Source organism: Rosa chinensis, chromosome 1 (genome assembly GCF_002994745.2).
Source record: "Rosa chinensis cultivar Old Blush chromosome 1, RchiOBHm-V2, whole genome shotgun sequence".
In the NCBI taxonomy this organism is placed as follows: Eukaryota; Viridiplantae; Streptophyta; class Magnoliopsida; order Rosales; family Rosaceae; genus Rosa; species Rosa chinensis.
In genome coordinates this window covers 55,670,878-55,685,311 of record NC_037088.1, presented here as the reverse complement: position 1 = coordinate 55,685,311, position 14,434 = coordinate 55,670,878, and the positions used below count along the sequence as shown (strand labels likewise).

At 35.9% G+C, this 14,434-nt stretch overlaps 1 long non-coding RNA gene and 1 pseudogene across 1 annotated transcript; both read right to left on the bottom strand.

Annotated features, from left to right (window-relative positions):
- LOC112181963 lies at nt 1-1,041 on the bottom strand. The gene is made up of 2 exons (XR_002929220.2): nt 851-1,041; nt 1-190 (listed from the first exon to the last, which is right to left on the bottom strand). It is a non-coding gene; the product is annotated as an uncharacterized LOC112181963 (long non-coding RNA).
- A 4,459-nt stretch (nt 1,042-5,500) lies between these two features.
- Nucleotides 5,501-6,631, bottom strand: LOC112170144 (annotated as a pseudogene).
- Between the last annotated feature and the right edge of the window lie 7,803 nt (nt 6,632-14,434).

Below are 14,434 nucleotides of genomic sequence, written 5' to 3'. Positions count from 1 at the left end.
GAAGGAGAAGAGAGAAGTAAACATTGTAGAATGGAAAGTTTAATGTAAATTGCTTGGCCTGAAAAGGCATTCAGGATTTGATCCTTATATGATTGAATTTACAAGAAAATCTGATTTTTGAGTTACCAAGGTATTACAGCACCGTACAACCAGTTGATTAGCCATGATGCAGTTAGAAAGCAGCCTCCTCCTGTACACAACATGTCCAAAAGAATTTAACAAAACAAAAGAAGAAGAAAAAAGATGCTTATAAATGAAAACATTAATCAACAACCCTTATTCGATCAAGCTAATGCAAAATATATGGCGCATTTCTTTTCATTTTCCTCACTTTTTAATTGCTGCATATTATTGAATATTTCACTTGATTGGTCCGAGTTTGTTGAGACAAAAGAGCTTGTCTAAGCTCCTTTCTCTTTGTCCACAGACATACATTGCGACCCTTTCAAATAGAATATTTTTAACACAGAGCAAAAGTTGAACTCAGGATTCTACTAGCATAGCATACACTATGATCCCCATCGAAACATCATGCTTCAATGCAGGAAATGTAATAAAATTAAGCATGCACAATGCTCCTTTAGAAAGATCTAATATTATAGAACAGCATAATAAGGTCAGACTAGAGGGTTGAATTTCTAGTGGCCTAACACATCGCTGTTACAACAGTGTAATCCTAATCCCACTCCTTACTAACGGCTCATCTATGTTTCATGTGTGAAAGAAATGCAGTAGAACTTTGCCCCCTCCCAAAAGAAAGAAGAAGAGAAAAAAAAAAAAAAAACAAACAAACAAACAAACACTAGACTGGCATACGTAGTACAGTAAAGGGTGCTGCCTAGGCCATTACCTCGGTGGTTTTTGCCACGGGAGTTCATCTTGATGTCTGAAAAAGTTGGACTGCAAATTAACCCAGCTGGCGAGAGAAAATTGATTTACGCACTAGGGATAAAGAATCTATCCCTCATTTGCATTGGCGCTACAATGGACTCAATAACGCAAAAAATTCCACCGGTTCTTCATTTTCTTTAACAATCTGTTTCAGAAACAATATTATCAAGTATATATGGTTACAAACCCTGCAAGATTGCACAAGAGGTGACAAGCATATGCATTTCACAGGTTTTGATCCTAGAGAATATCATAGTGCATGAAATACAAAAAGAACGATTAAGTTTAAGCATAAACATTCAAGTCTTGAACTAGCATGCTAAGGTGCTAATAAAAAGTGCATCAAACATAATATTTATATCAATGTCATACAAGATTGGCTAGGGCTTTCAACTCTACCCCCAACAAACTGACTACTCAGTCATAATCAAATACATAAGCTCTAACATGTTTATGAACATCAAACTAAAAAGTAGGGATAGAGAAGTGACTAGTGATGATCAAATTGAGGATGGTGTAGATGAACTCATGGAGGTTTTGTCATGGTGATGATGATTCCTCAAGTGATGCTAGACTCCTCTCCTTCTTCTTCAAAGATTGATGATGGAATATGAGAAGTAGAAATGATAAAGTTTTGAAATGGTGAAGCTTTATGTATATGAAATAGAATAGGTAGATGGAAAAGATGATGATCGAATTTGGTGGTAGTGGTAGTGGTAATAGATGTTATGGATTGATGGTGGTGATGATGGAGGTTATGGATTGATGGAGGTTTTGTGGAGGAGATGATAGTGAATTGTAGAGAATATAGAGAGAAAAAAGATGTAATTGAGTGGTATATGAGTGATGCCTTAAGAGTAAGATGAAGAGATGCTTATATAGAGAAGAGAGGAGTAAAATGATGAATGGAAGTAAAAGGAGTAGCTCAAGCATTGTAAGAAGCATGGAGGTGGATTATGAGAGTGGTAATAGATGCTAAAAACAAGGGGAAAGGGTATGGAAGAGATTGACTAAAAAGAGGGAAGTGTAGAGTAGAAAAAGATGACTTAGGAGAAGAGAGGAGCAGCTAGCTCTCTTTATTGTGCATGAGAAACATGAAATTGAAGAGTGTTGGGGTGGTTTTGGGTCACCAAAGTCAATGACAATTAAGCATGGAGAGAACCCTATGCACCATGCCTATTATTCAAATGATAATATGATGGATTAATCTTGTCATAATCTTATAGGATTCTTCTAGAACTCTTCTTGAGAATTGCAGCAACATAACCCTTTCAAAAATGCACAACAAATATGTCCAAAATGGATTCTTGTCCAATAACTAGGATTCATGTTCTGCTTCCAAAGATTCATGTTCTGCTTCCAAAGATTCATTCAATCAAATCTCCACTGAGACTTCGGAATTGGCCTTCAACTTCTTCATACAAAATGTTCTTCGATAAGTGTAGATCATGGTACGTAGTAAAATTTCGGAGGTTAGTTGACCGTGGTTTGGCTGAAAATGCTGCCAGAATTTGTATAGGTCCGGCTTTGCCTTTTTAGTCTTTTAGTCAGAAAATTTGACCGATCTTTTGAAGGTTTTTCACTCCAAACTAACTCTTACACTCTTCATAGGAAATGATCCTTAGAATCTCTAGAATGGATCTGAAAAGTTTCAACTCATTTGGAGTTCGTTTGATTAGGCTACCTACCCTCCTTCCTTGTCTAGCTCGCTTTCTCCTAGCCGGAGTAAGAAAATGTGCTAAGGTTGACTTTTTAGTGCATTTCCATGCTTCTCCATCATTTCCTAGCATGATGAGGAAAACATAATAAATATATATAAATAAACACAAATGTTAAGCAAAAGTACAAGATTAGGGGAATAATGAAATTAGATTAGTCAACATTAAATTGGACTTTAGAACAAGTAATTTTCATGTTTTAAGGCATAATATGTATATGAATTATGATCCAACAAGGAATATGCTTAGAATTAAAATGGAGTCATAATAAAAAGAACTAAAAAATTTATTCATAAGCCAACGGAGTACATCATTGTTTCTTAACCATTAAGAGAATCTAATTCAAATACTAGCTAATGTAAAACAATAGTAGTCGTTTGACTTCTTTTGGCAGCTCCAAAATAAATATGACCCGGTGAGTAGAGAGATGTCGATGGAGCAAGGCTCGCTTAAGTACCACTTATCTCAAAACCTTCCTAGACATCATATTCATTTTGGATGAGCCTACTTGAAGAGAAACTAAACCAATGACATTTACTATGAAATAAATGGCAATTGCCTCTTACATCTCTTGGAAAATAAAGACTTATTCATAATCGGCGATTTATTGATCCCAACTAGATTTGAAGTCTTCAACCCTTAGTTCGAGATCACCTTCTTGATCTTCTTGTTCCACATAGTGAGCTTCTCTTGCTTTACAATATGCTTTGTAGGCGGTGGCAATATCCTCACAAGCTCTACAAAATACAAATGTGTGCTCAATGACCAGATGCTCCATATATAGTGAGCTTCTCTTACTTCACAATATGCTTTGTAGGCAGTGGCAATATCCTCACAAGCTCTACAAAATACAAATGTGTGCTCAATGACCAGATGCTCCATATCGAGAACATACATCTCTTTGCTCAGACTCCCATGATTGAGGCGCTTTAAAAGCATAATTAGGATGACTCTTAGTATTGGTGGTGCCACCAACATGGCCAGAGGTGTTGCCTGCCTCTCTTTTTCCACGTTGACCTCTTCGATTCCGTGTCCGTCTATTTTGGCGGTTACCTTCCTTAGTAGAGCGAGAATATGGACCAGAACGTCCAGAATTATCCCTAGATTTAGGGTTTCACTCTTGGCGCCCTCCCTTAGGGGCGCGACTATAATTGGACTCTAAAATATGCTCTGTTCCCACGAGTCTCGAATTATAGTTCTTCACAAGGAGTTGTCATGCTTTTAAGCGACATTCATGGCTCTAATGAGTCCATGAAACCTTATGATTCGTCCTGCAGTAACAACGATTCGATAGTTCTTAGGAACCATCACAGCATAGATAGGGAAGGTAGAGAGAGTCCTCTTAATCAACATCACATCTGTGATATCTTTTCCACAGAATTCCATCAAGGATTTAATGCCAAGTGCTTCGGAGTTGTAGTCAAGAACTGTCTTGAAATCACAGAAGCGGAGATTATGCCATTTCACTTCTAGATCAGGAAGCAGGGAGTCACGGAAGTTGCCAAAGCGTTCTTCGAGTGAGACCCACAGTCTTCTGGGGTCTTCTTCATTTATATACTAGTACTAGAGCGAATCATCCATATGACTAGTCATTAGGATGATGGCTTTTGCTTTATTTGCCTCCAAGGCTGCTCTATTTACTTCCAAAGCTTGACCTTGCTTGACAGTCAGTACGTCCTAACTAGGCTCAAGAATCGTATCCAGGATTCCTTGGGCCTGAAAGAGGACAAGAAAAAGGGTTAGTTTTAGAGCAAAAATGCTACCACAAAAACAAAAGAAATTTCTTAGCGTAGTCGCTCCTAAGAAATTTGGAATTTCTGAGCGTAATTGCTCCCAAGAAATTAAGAATTTCAGAGCGTAATGGCTCATAAGAAATTCAATTCCAAGAGGTATTTGATTAGATCGAAACAATGATGTGTTTGTAGTCAATCGTATCTTCTCAACAAACTCTAAGTTTAAAGGTCTCAACAAGCTACAAGCTTGGAGATAGCACGAACCCCTACATTTTGGCTTTGGTCTCCTATATGAAGAAGAAAGGGGGGTAGAAAAAGGGAGGTTGCAAGTCCCTGAAGAAAAGAAAAGAATTGAATCTTAAAGAAAAGTGCACAAAGGCGGGAACTTTAATGAAAAACTACGTTGAAAATGACAAACGGGGGTTGTCGGAGCTTTTGGCCTGAAGTTGGCCAAAATTGCCCGGAACTGCCCTAATGGCTTCTGTTCGGTTTTCTGCTTGCAATTCAGTCACTTAGGCGGCCGGTTCAGTGACTTTTAAAGCAGTTCTTGAGGTTCTGCTTTCGGTTCCTGAATCCTGGGATCGAGGCGCTGCTGCTGAAATTTTTTTGTGCCGATCGGAGGTCAGGAAGACAGTGAACCGGTGAAGAATCTAATTCTTCTTTCAGGGGCCTGTTCGGCACTTTTAAGGGTAGTTCTTGGGATTCCACCGCCTGTTCTTTACTCATAGGATCAAGGTCTTTAAGGTATGCAGCGGAGACAGAAAGGGTTTCAAGGTTTTGTATTCGGATTTAGATTTTGGCTATTTGTTTCAGGGTTATGGCTTCATGCTGATAACATGTTTTAGGAAAAAGGGATGCAAAGAACAGCATAGAGAATGGGGAGAATGAGTTGTGCTTTCATTAATAATAGGGGCCTCTTTATATGAAGGATTACAAGCATAGAATCAGAGTCTTATATGGAAATCGTACAATGATTTAGATATCTACGAAGATATCTCCGAGAATATCTGTAAGACTAACCCTATTACAACTTAGATAAGTAACTAGAGTTTGGGCCAGACACACAATCTAGGTGTCCTTAAACAGAAACAACCTTACATAAGCTAATATCTAATATTAATTACTGTTTGAAAAGTAGAAGCTTGGCAGAAGCAGCTTCTAGTTAGCTAGTGTTTAAGATTTTGCTAAAGCAAGAAATGTTGCTCTTCGATCTTTGAAATAGGTCAACAATGCACTGCGATCAGGAAGGGTCTCTTTGATTGTGGGAAACTCCTTGAACCTTTGAATCCATGCATGTAAGCGAGGGAAGCTTTCAGCTTCAATCACTTTAACTCCAGCTATTTCACTCATGACTGGCAGCCACCAAGCTAGTGATCCGAATGCTAAATCAGCCATTCCAATCTCGTCTCCTTCGAAAAACTTCTTGTCACCAAGGCCCTGCTCTTCAAAGATTCTCAGTTGCTCCTGCCCTTCTTTTGTCGCCCTCACATGTTGTTCTCCCCCAGTAATGAAAAATCCACACATGGCTGGGATCTTTGTCACACAAAATATCTATATTAATTCAAGTTGGATAAAATTTGATGTTTCATTTTATGATTTTATATTATGTTGGTACACCGTCAATTGTAAACTAGTTATATATAAAAACAAACACTCATGCATGTTACAAATGACTCATTTGACAATATAATGTAATAAAAATACTTGAGTGATCATTCATTACCTTGTCCTCTCCGAACTTTATCCAGAACCGAGCCAGAGTTCGTTCATGAGGGTCTTTAGGAAGCAAGGGGTTTTGTGGCCACGTCTCTTTGATGTACTCAAGAATAACAACGGATTCTACGATTGGTTTTCCAGCATGAACAAGAACCGGAACCTTCTTATGCACTGGTGATACACTAAGGATAAGCGCGCAATTTAACCCTGCAAAATGTAGTTGTCAGTATAGAATAAGTAGGGATCGTTCTAGCCGGGGATTGAGGGTGCACATGTAATTGCAAAAACAAGTAAATAATTAATAAAAGTAAAAAGTATTATTTACGAAAATAAAACAAAGAATAAAAATATGTACAAGTAAATACAAATAAGGGGGTTTTAGGATTTTAAATCAAAAATTAAATAAATAAAATAAAGAAAAAGTAAAAACATATATACAAGGGTGGAACGCAAGGAACAAATATCAAAACCACAATCATATGCATGAAATCCAATTACAATTCCTATAGTTGATTATCTATCATGAGAAAGAAGTTGACTTTGTGAAATGTTAGTAAGCAAACGATTTCCCATATTTTACTTTCCTTGAATAATTAATCTAAGTGAAAGCACCTAAATTAATCCTATTGAACATGCAATCATAATCTAGAAAGCTAGCTAATCAAGAACACATTCAACGCATGAAGAACAAAGAAATGATATCAACCAAAGTGCACAACCTAGTATGAAAAAGTTCATCTATTTGCAATTCTCCTCAATTGATTTCGACTTTTGTCCAAAGCTATTACTACTTATGATTTAGGTCACAAAACTATTAGGTGAATTGTTTATCTAAATCTAGCTCCAATTACATGCATATATCCTAAGTTGGCCACCAAAGAAAATAAACTTGCAAAAGTTTTCCGTAATCCAAAATCAATTAAGCAATCTCACATAAGCAACTTAGAAATCAACATAAAGAAATCACAACTTTATTTCAAAACATATAAACGAGCTTTAAATTTTGCCCTTAACGTCATGTTTACTAGAATTCATAACTCTACGAATCAAACAAAGGAAAAGAAAAGAAAAGAAAATATGAAATACACTGTGAAAGATGGATGACAAGCCTTGAGATGAAGAACTTGAAGATCCTTGAAAGCAAGCAATCTTCTAGGGACGACACAAGGGTGGATGGCGGCTAGGATCTTGATGTATTGCATGACTTCTTCTCCTACTTGCTTGAAGACGCAGGGCTTCTGAAGACTAGATAATGAAGAGAATTTTTTTGATGTTTATTTTTTGAGGGGGGGGAGGTGTTGAGAATGAGGTTATGTTAGTAATTTTCATATTTGTTTCTTTATGTTCTTGAGTTATTTATGATATCTCTACAATCTGATTTCGTGCCATCCTTTTATATCTTTAAGCATGTGATTTTGGTTGAATAATGATGTTAATCTGCAGGTTAATAAAGCCAAATTTGTGTTCTCACACTATAAGAATAAGTTAATCACACGACATTCATCAGACGACACATGCGTTTTTTCTGTCGTCTGAGTTAGTCAGACGACAGATTTGTTAAACCAGTCGTTTGTTTTCTTCTTAGCCAACACATGGTCAGATTCCATCTTTTTAATGAAATTGCCAAATTCCGAGCAACAGCAATAACAACATCTGTTGTCTGACAAGGCCCAAAAAAAAAAAATTTTAATTTACATTTATTTTAGATTGTTCGAAACCAAAACACACACTCAAATGCCTTGGCTTTTTTTTTAGGTCAGTCCCGCACAGAACTCTTTCTAATATTCCCGCCGCACAGAACTCCCTCGCTCTGAGCCCTAATTCCATTCCCGCACAAACCTTCTTCGCTCTCTATTCCATTCCAGCACAAACCTCTCGCTCTCAGCCCTCATTCGATGAGTTAAGGCTCAGCTCTCACTCACCCTCTGCGAGGAGAAAGAAGATCTGTGTCGAGTCTGTTTACAAGATTCAGATCGGTGGAGGGAAGAGCGTTTTGTATCGAAGGTATTGTTTCCCTCTTCAGTGTTTCTACCATTGGTTGTTGATCGAAGCTAGAATCACAGACTGATCGGTGTTTGGTGCTTTCGAATTTGGATTTTCCAAGTCTTCCTTTTCCACATCATCTGCTCTAATTTTTGGCAGAGGATTGAACATATTTTGTGATTGCATTATGGTGCAGCTTGCGTTGGGTTGCATGCTTTTGGCCAGGCAAGGTACTGAAGGTAGTGCTTCTTCCTCTTCCTTTGAGCTTTCTCTAATCTGACTGTTGCTTGGGTTCTGCCTAATTCTGTGTTTGCTCGATTTCTGGTTCTCCAGTGTTGCTGATTCTCGGCTGAAATAGGTTTTGTTTATGCAATTTGTTGAATTTGAGAAATATGAGGCTTTTCAATTCATTTATGTTGTTGCTTCTATGTGAGATTTGTTTTTTTTTTTTTTTTTAATTTTGTTGCATATTTCATTTATTACTGCTGCTTCTCATTCAACTGATTTAGCCCTTCCAGCAGCTATTCGATGAGTTCAGCTATTCAGATTCCAAATTTGATTTAAAGGCTTTATGAATCTGGTTTGGCATGATTCATTTGGTTTTCACTTGGCTTGTCTAATTTCAAATATTTTGTCCATCTGCACGTTACTGCTCTTACTGTTTGATCTAGAATATGTTTTTTGCTATCAGTTGTATGCTTGACCTGTACTGCTCTTAAATTTTGTTGCATATTTCATTTATTACTACTGCTTCTCATTCAACTGATTTAGCCCTTCTAGCAGCTATTCGATGAGTTCAGCTATTCGGATTCCAAATTTGATTTAAAGGCTTTATGAATCTGGTTTGGCATGATTCATTTGATTTTCACTTGGCTTATCTAATTTCAAATATTTTGTCCATCTGCACGTTACTGCTCTTACTGTTTGATCTAGAATATGTTTTTTGCTATCAGTTGTATGCTTGACCTGTACTGCTCTTAAATTTTGTTGCATATTTCATTTATTACTGCTGCTTCTCATTCAACTGATTTAGCCCTTCCAGCAGCTATTCATGAGTTCAGCTATTCGGATTCCAAATTTGATTTAAAGGCTTTATATATGAATCTGGTTTGGCATGATTCATTTGATTTTCACTTGGCTTGTCTAATTTCAAATATTTTGTCCATCTGCACGTTACTGCTCTTACTGTTTGATCTAGAATATGTTTTTTGCTATCAGTTGTATGCTTGACCTGTACTGTCTAGTTTCTCATAAATTTTCAGAAAAATAAGAAACCACAGATAAAGCTCCTCTTGATCCCAGCACTGCTTTAGGTGGTTTCTCTGGGAAAAACTGTTCCGAGGTAATAATTTTATCCTTTCTTTTTTCCTATTTTTTTTCCCTGAACTTGAGTATATTTTAAATCATTTTAAGTTGAAAGCAAGATTGAGTCTTGGAGTCTTTGATAAACGTTTTGATATTTCCAAAACAGGCATCAGCATTTATAATAACTTATCCTGTAAACAACGCTATTAATAAAGAGGGGAATGAAATTGAAAGAGAAGTGGCATGGGAGAAGGCCTTTATTGAGCTGGCAAAGGTTTACCTCTCTGTAATTCAGTTATAGTTTAGCTTTGTGTAATTGTTTTTTCTTGGTTGTTCAGTATGAAAATAGATAATTTATTGTTTTGAAGTGCATTTGTGATAGGATGAGCTGTTGCAAATGGTGCAATCTAAAAACTTAACACTATCTTTCTCATCGGAGAGTTCCATTGAAGAAGAACTTAAGAGTGAAAGCACTGCAGATGCTATTACAATATTGGTGAGTGGTTTCTATGTTTTATGTTTGGTTGCCTTTTCCTTTTAGACCAAAAGTTCTGAAATTCTGTAATTCATGAATACTGTTCTTGATGTAATATCGTGGACTGTTTCTGATTTGTTGTGGTTTTCTATATCATTGCAGATAAGCTATCTTGTGATGTTCGCTTATATTTCTCTTACTTTGGGTGACTCTGCTCGTTTGTCTTCCTTTTACATTTCATCGAAGGTATTCCACTTACTTTCAGTGTGTTTCGGTGGACTGGAAAATTGCATTATATTTTTGTGGTAGTTCTCTACGTTGACAATTGACACGTTACTTATACCATTATATTTTCTTATGGTTGAATTCTAGGTATTGCTAGGTCTCTCTGGAGTTGTTCTTGTCATGCGCGCTATCCATTCTTGGATTAGTGGGATTTTTTAGTGCCATTGGAGTTAAATCTACCCTAATTATTTTGGAAGCTAGTCATCCCATTTCTTGTTCTAGCTGTAAGTTCCTCGAACAATGTATATATATACCTCTAGTGGCATGAATTTATGTATATGATTACTATATATAGAAGCTTGAATACATGCTTTAGTTACATGGTTGTCAAATACATGAATTTGGACTTTGAAATTTTAGTTTTCCAAATTATGTCTAACAAAATATCTCTCATGGATTTAGTTGTAGCTTATAGTATTGTGGACTATATCATTATAATATGTTTGGTATTATGTTCTTACTCTTTACCCTCTGACATCAGAATATCATCTCCTCATTGTCATGCACTCTGTTAGGTGTTGCACATTCAGGAATATCGGATGAGAAAGTGGCTTACAGAGAATTTGGCAATTGGATTTCCATCAGAAGAAGGTATACTTGTTTAAATTGAAGTAATTAGCCTCCTGTTTTTTTCTTTTTTGAATTATTAGTCTGCTAAAGGAGAGAAAACAATTGAAGTTTAGGTCCAGCAGAAGAATGGAACTTGCCTGATGGTCATTTTTATTTTTAGCATGCTAGCTGCTTTACCTTTTGTCTATGCTAGCTCCTTAATAGAACATGTCTCTACGTTTTTTTTTTTTTTTTTTTGTGTGTGTTGGCTGCAATGTTAAAAACACTAGCTCTTAGTTTGTTTCTTTCATTATGTTAAATGGAGTTATTCTAAAGTCATAGTTTGTTTCTTTCATTATGTTAAATGGAGTTATTCTAAAGTCAAGCATAATGTTCCTATGTCCTTAAGTATGGTAGAGTTTTAGACTTTGTTCCTATGTGGGATTCGGGAATCGCAACCTGGTTGTGAATGCCGGATCCGCGTCGAGCTCTTGGGTTGTGTTTTACAACTTGGGGTTGAGAAATTTTGAGCAAAAGTTCAATGCTTTGCTTTAGGTTTGCTCAGAAAATGTGGGAATAATAGAAAAGGGAGGAAAGTTTTGAATTTCTGAATATGGATTTTCCCATTGTTCAGGACAATAGAAGACAGAATGATACAAGGTAACTGCCATATATTTCGGGTAAAAAAGTGTGTGTTAAGTTTAAATTTCTGAGCTTTGAAGAGTCTTGATGGTTTTGCAATTTTGTAAGTAGAATATAGGGCAAGCAGCAAGATGTGGTTCTGGTAGTTTTGTTTGGAATGAGTTTTGTTGATTCAATGGTATGAGAAAGCCAAATCCGCTTTCATTACGCTATTGGAAAAGAACTATGCATGCACCCAGTGGTAAGGCATCATCAATTTTGCTAACTAGAATGATTTTGAAAATAGTTAGATTTTTTTCTTACAATAGTTGATGAGATAAGAGAGAGATAGCTTTGGTTGAGGGAAGACTATATATTAGTTTTGGAGTGTAAGTTTGAGTAACTAGGAATGAGTACCTTTGGCTTGCAACATTCACCATACTGTGTTGGACATGCAAAATTGTGTGCACATTGTTCATAAAGAACTACTGTTTCTCAGCCCTGTTTCAGTTCTATGTATATCTTTAGATTCTCTACTTATTATGCTTGCTCATGCAGGGTATCATTCTATTTGCATCTGTTGCTGCAACTCTTGGACTACAAATATTGCTTAGAGTCTGCTTGAGAACTGATCTCAAAGGTAAGCGATCCATCTCGGTTAAGTTTGAAAATTTTACTTTTTTTCTTTTGTGAATTTATTTTGCTGGCATTTTGTTTTGGTTTTGAATAAGGAGTAGTTTAGAGAGAAGTACAGAAACATCGCCACAACAAATCAGTCTCTGCTGTAAGTGAATCTCATTTCCCAGATCTGCATGCTCAATTCTTCTTGCTCTGATTTTATTTGGTTGCTTTGCAGAAATGTTAGTGTTGGTCCATAAATATGTCAAGTTGTTGGAACATCCTATAATCATTGAGCTACTGATCACCTGGAACCATGAATGAATTTATTTAGCATTTCAGGGATACATACGAGACAGTGCATTTGATTCATGACGTTGGACTGCTCCAGGGATATACATATATATGATACCAGCCTTTAAAATATTTAGAAGTACAACGAATGTATAAAACTTAGCAAGTACAAAAACCCGCAGCATCGCGCGGGAGTGACTAACTAGTTACTTGCTAGATTGAGGTTACTTTTGGTTAGAATTGCTGGATATGGATATGTACTTTTAGAAATGTTTTGGATTGGCAATGTAAGAACAGATGACATTGATATATGACAATGTTTTATTTTGGATTTGTTCGGGATATGAATGTTTATATTTGCAACAATTGTGCAAAGTTAATTCAGACAACATATATAGGTCAGATAACTGTAGTTTCCAAAGGTATCACACAGCTGAAGGGTTCACAAAACCATTGTCTGAGATCCACTTATACAACACATCTAAAAATAGCAAATAATACATGTTGTCTGAACTTCATTTCAGACAACAGAAATAACAAATTGATGTTGTGTGATCTCCATTCTGGTAACATGTATAATAAAGTTACTGTCGTCTTATATTGAAATCAGACAACAGCTATAACAATAATATGTTGACTAAGATTCATAAACCACAACTAAATATAATAAAAACTGTGGTCTGAGTTCCTATTAGACGACATATCCTATCAGTGGACTGTTATACCTTATGCAAATCCTACAACACAAACAGATTACTAATTGTTGTCTGAGCTCCTATCAGACGATAGATTCCTAAATCTTCTGATGTTTTATTTGCGTAAGACACAACTAAAACAACAATGACGCTTGTTGGAGATTCATTTCGGACAACAGTGTCATTATAACTGTGTGGTGTGAAATTCATTTCAGACATCATGTAGTTGTGTTGCTGTTGTCTGAGATTCATCACACACAACACAGTTTTCCTAAAATTGTTGAGGTAATATAGCTTTTCTCAACAGTTAATAAACGAACTGTCGTGTGAGTTTGTAACAGACAATAGTTAAACCTAATTATTTTAATTTGGAAATATTTAGACGACACATACTTAGCTATATATGTTGTGTGAATCTTGAACAAATAATGGTTTTTAACTGTCGTCTGAATGAAGTCAATCAGACGACAGGCTACTAGACAACAACAGCTTTTTCATTCAGACGACAGTTAATGAACTGTCATCTGTTTAACTTTGTGGTATAGTGTAATTCACCTAATCGTTTTAGGGCAGAAATTAAAGTGGTAGAGGCTATGTACAATGGTCGAGATTATATGCTACATGTTTTGTGCGTTTGTAACATATTATGGATGCATACATGTTTGAATTCAAAATTCTAATTGCAATTAATGATTCATATTTAATGTCGACTGATGCTCTTCAGTATTAACGTGATGTTTTATATGAAATATTTTAAGTTATGGACTTTTCCTCACTTAGAAGATTAAAAAGAAGAATTAAAGTGGTAGTCGATCTCTTCAGACTTGTACTTCGAATTCATTTCTGATATTTAGTGTTGGCACGATCTTAGGTTGTATAGATTGAAACAATTCACTGCATGTTGACATGGTTTGAAAATTCTGATTTGAGTGTGAAGAAGTCGATCATTGTAGATAGTTTTATTTGTTTCGTTTTTATTTTAAGTAGATTATGAACCAAATTTCAAAACCCACATTTTATTCTTTTATTTGTTAAATTGACATTTTTGTGTAGGTGTACCCCACAATCCCCGGACTGAACGATCCCTGCTTATCCTATACTGACAACTACATTTTGCAGGATTAAATTGTGAGGCTATTTCAGCCGCATCAATTTTTAGCGCCATTTCCGGGGATTGTTAAAATCCCTAGTGCTTAAAGTGTCATTGATTTTGTTGTTTATATAGAATGCATGCTAAATTTTTGTACTACACTTGTGGAATGGTGACAAATTACGATTTATGTTAGGCCAAGCTATAATTGTGGTTTAGTTTAAGTTTTATGAGTGTTACGAAATTAATTATGTCTTTTATAATTGTTGTGCAAATTTGTAGAAGTTTTTTTAAGCATGTTGTAAATTGTATGTGTTTCACTTAGATTAAGCATGTTGTAAATTGTATGTGTTTACATAGATTAATATAGTTAGGTTGTTAGGAATTTAGTTAAATACTTAATTGTTGTAAGTGTGTAAAATCGTATAAGTAGACAAGTGCCCTTTTGTTAATATTGGCCG